This window comes from Falco rusticolus, chromosome 4 (assembly GCF_015220075.1).
Source record: "Falco rusticolus isolate bFalRus1 chromosome 4, bFalRus1.pri, whole genome shotgun sequence".
Classification (NCBI taxonomy): Eukaryota; Metazoa; Chordata; class Aves; order Falconiformes; family Falconidae; genus Falco; species Falco rusticolus.
The window spans coordinates 77,456,436-77,460,561 of NC_051190.1; the positions used below are offsets into that span (position 1 = coordinate 77,456,436).

Here is a 4,126-nt window from a genome sequence, read left to right on the forward strand (position 1 = left end):
CAGAAGGTGCTATGATTTTTTTTGTTTGTTTAGGTGTTTTGGGTTTTTTTCCCCCTCAAGTGAATTGATTATCCAATGGCCTTAAAAAAATCATCAAAAGCTTTTTGAAGTGTGACATGCCTCCAAAGCACTGTTCCTATCCTTCAGCTACAGAAGATATGCTCAGAGCACACACAGCCTGGCACCAGCAGCAGGAGTGGGAAGAACAGAGGAACAGGAGGGCAAAGCCACAGAGGCAAAGCACATGGAGGGACTGGGGCCAGCAGAAGGCTTCTGGGCATCTCCACAAGTAACATGAATAATATAAACTTAAGAGTGTCCCTGGTCAGATCTTGAAAATGAAGCTTTCTTCACTGTGGACTTATGTAAAACCTGAGGCAAAGCTGATCAGAAGCCAGGGAAAGTTGTCCAGGGAGTTCAGAGGGTTTTATAACAGGCCCTAACTAAGCACAAACAAGTGCTTCTGTGTCAACACAAATGAAGTTTTACACCTGAGCAAACAGCATCCTGCAGTCTGTGAAGCAACAACACATATCTGTTAATACCTAGAGTGGTAGAAACCATCTGCTCCACCCCTGCGTGAAGGTTGAATTCCTCCAGTAATACCCTTTGTAAGCAGGGAGTGACTCCAGGTCACCAATACCCTTTGCGATGCACGTTGCTAACCCTGCTGCATGCCACAGCGACTGGAGGAACGGACAAATAACCCTGCCAGGTATTCCACCCTATTTCTCAGTTAATTTGTTAAAAATCAACCAGGAGTGTTGTGGATGGTAAAGCTGCTGGGAAGAGAAAACCACTGTAAAGAACAAACACTCAGAAAAGAGCTTTCAATGCATCTGCTTTCTTGGCATGCCTCATGGTATGTAACAAGCGGCATCGGTTACAGTTAGCTCATCATTTTCTGTAGCAGTTCTGCCCAGTGACTGGTATTTGGGTGTCCCAGGCGGAGCAAGCACAGCTCAGAGCTCTCAGGCAGCACAGCCACCGTGAGGGGTGCAGAGCCCCAAGCCAAGAGCCTCGTGCTGTCCCCTGCAGCCATGTGGCACCACGGCCAGCCCAAACCCAGAGAGACCCGCAATGCTGGGGGGTGCAGCCAGTGGTGACAAGCTGTGCAGCAGCAGCTCCAGGCTGACACAGTTTGTGCCAGCAGCCAGCGGCATTCATCTGGAATGATCCCCACTGGCATTTGCTGCAGGATAAATATTGTCTGGGATTTTTCATTATCTTCCCTGGGCAGCAATGACACAGCAGTGACGTTGTTTTGAGCTCTGTATTTCCAGCCTCCCACCACCAGCCAGAACTAGTAAGGGGATTTGAGTCATTTTTCTGAACATAAGCATTTGCTGATACTTGCGAAAGCCAAGAACATCCACACAAGGGATTTGCATGGGACTGGCAGACATGACAAAGGACCTGTGGAAGATCTCTGGTCTTCTGGAGTGCCAGGTGAGAGACAGACAGAGCACTCCAAGGTTCCTCAGATAGCACTGGGTGTCTATTTTGAGGTAACTGAATTAGCTGGGAGCCAGCTCACAGCTGAAGCTATCTAAATGCAGGTGCCTACGTGTGCCCCAGGTGTCTGGGGCCCATGACAGTCGGTTGCACTCTGCCATTGAAGACAGAAGAGCTATTCAGCTGGACAGAAGTAGGTGTCTGCTTCATGAGGAGCTGATAGCTTTCTGGGGGCCTGTGGATATATCAGCTCTGATCACGAAAGAGGGAGCTTAGTTATCCAACCTATACCTTGGCACATACATACAGAGACAGATGTAGTGTCATGATAAGGTGTTGTACTTGGTGTGCCAAATCCTATGCCAAGGCTCTTGGATTTCGGGTCCAGTCCCTTAATGTGACATAGTACAGGAAGCCCAGCATGTGAACAACAGTGAAATTACCTTTTTTTCACTTGATTTTCTTATTTGAGCCTTTCAGACAGGTCATATCTGGATACATCATAGTAGAGCAACTTAAAGTATGGCTGTCCTAAACTAGAAAGTCTCTGTCGCCTTCCAGGAGGATGCTCTGCAGCCCCAAATGGTGGGAACGGTGGTTCACTCCTCTTGCTGTGTTTCCCACATTGCAGGTCTGTCCAGGTTTTCGACTGGACATGGCTCCAGCAAGGCAGCATGAGGCTCGTTCCTCGAGGCTGTCCCTCTCACACCGCAGGAAGTCAGGTAGGTCCTTTCCTCTCTTCCCTCTTCCTGCTAGGAACTGCAAAGGAAAGGAGTGACACAGGAAAATCTGTGCTAATTCTATGTGGGACAATTCACTGCACTCTGTTTTGGTTTTCTTTCATAGCTGCAGAAGGAATATTGAGGAGAGCTGATGGGGAGCAGCTCCTGATACCCCATAGATATTTTTCTACTTCAATATTACTTTACTAAGAGGCCTCAGAATAGTCTGAGGACCAGGGACTGTGTTCCAGCCTTTTGGTGTGCCACCCAAGACTCGAGATTGCAGGGAAGAATTCAGACTGTCCGTGGGGATCTTCTGCCCTTTCCTGCCTACAAAGTGAGTGGAGAGAAGCAAGACCAACTGAGAAACGGACTGTCATGTCCTGCTTTCTCATTGCTGACTGCAAGGAGGAGCAGCATCTGGCCCAGTACTGAGTCAGTCATTCTATCTTGAATGCGCATGCCAGCGTGGACATGCAAAACCACCTTAGGGCCTGTGAGACGGGACTGCGATATAAGCATCTAGAATTACATTGTCAGCTTTGGGGGAATGCAAACCCAATGATGTTAACCCAGCAGTGTGCCCCTTCCTCTTCACTGTTCCCACCCCCGCAAATTTGCTGAGCTAAAGGATCATAAACTGCTGAGTTCTGCCTTCTGTTTGCCAAAACCGCTCAAGAATCGAAGGGCAGACAATTCTTGGGGGTTATGACCTGATCCTGTCATCGTCATCACTACCATAAGGGGGGAAAAAAAAATATCTATTTTTCCAGTCCAGTAGTGTTTCTTATCAAAGGTAGCAAAGCTTGTTTTGTAATAATGCTCTAGGAAGGACATTATTGCACACTAAGGGCAAAGTCTGGTGGATTTGAAAGCTTGGTTAAGTGATAGGAAGAAGATGATAATGAACAACCGCTTATCAAGGTTCCAGGGAGATTAATCTGCACAAGGCACCAGTAACAAAATCAGCGTATGGGTTTTTAGTTAACGATCTGGAAGAGAAAACATAGGGTGCTTTGGTGTGGTTTCTGTTGACATCAGGAACCTGGCTTTGTAAAGGTCCTGACTGGGGGGGGGCAAAGGGGGGGGCGGGGGGGGGGGAAGTGCAACATCTGCTTATCTCCTGTGAAACCAGAATGCCTTTTAGCCATGAGTAAACTTGCTGATTTCAGTGAACCTCTGACGCACTAGGAGCAAGCTAGTCCTGTACCTCAGGTGCTTTGCTGAATCAGGAGCTGGATGCATGGCCTCTGTCACTCACTGGGTTTGTGTGGGGAGAAGGGAAAAAAAGTAATTTCAACTTCTGGCACCTTCTGGACTGCCAGAGCTTGGCTGGAACTGGTGGCCTGTGAGCAGCACGCTGCAGAGAGACCATGCATTGCCTGCCACAGACATGTGCTCAACACAGGCCGCTCAGCAGGGCAGGTACCTCCCTGCCACATCCATGGCACGCCTGGCTCCCACGTGCAGCGTGTACATCTGCCGAGCCTGCTGTGGGCGACAGAATGCATGTCTATGTATTTCATCTTGGAAAAACCCTGTCTCTAGGGACTGCGAGACAGTAAGGGTGGATGGGGAAAAAGAACGGATGTCTTCTTTTATGTAGAACTAAAACTGGTGGTGAATTTTTACATTTTTCACTGCAGAACAAAAAAAAAAAAGAATAGTTGAAAGGGTAGAATGTACATGGTTCTCAATTCTCATCTCTGAAGATGGATGAGTAAAGTGCAAGGAGAGCAAGAGGAAGGTGATGTACTGATTTTAGGTACTATAAACTCAGCATATACAACACTTCAGCATAAGCCAACCCTTGTTGCAGGGTTTCTTTCCCCTGCTACACCTACTTGACACAGTATGAAAGTTGCTTTGCTCAACTCCATTTGACAACACTTACAATAAAAGGCCCTTGCTTGCACTAGACTTCTTAGAAGAAAATAAAGATACCAGAC

At 47.6% G+C, this 4,126-nt stretch overlaps 1 long non-coding RNA gene across 2 annotated transcripts; it reads left to right on the top strand.

Annotated features, from left to right (window-relative positions):
- Positions 1-627: 627 nt before the first annotated feature.
- On the top strand, positions 628-2,954 carry LOC119147806. Of its 2 annotated transcripts, none has more exons than XR_005104159.1 (3): positions 628-1,449; positions 2,087-2,177; positions 2,302-2,954. It is a non-coding gene; the product is annotated as an uncharacterized LOC119147806 (long non-coding RNA). The 2 variants fall into 2 exon arrangements; XR_005104158.1 differs by having other exon boundaries at positions 629-862.
- Positions 2,955-4,126: the final 1,172 nt, after the last annotated feature.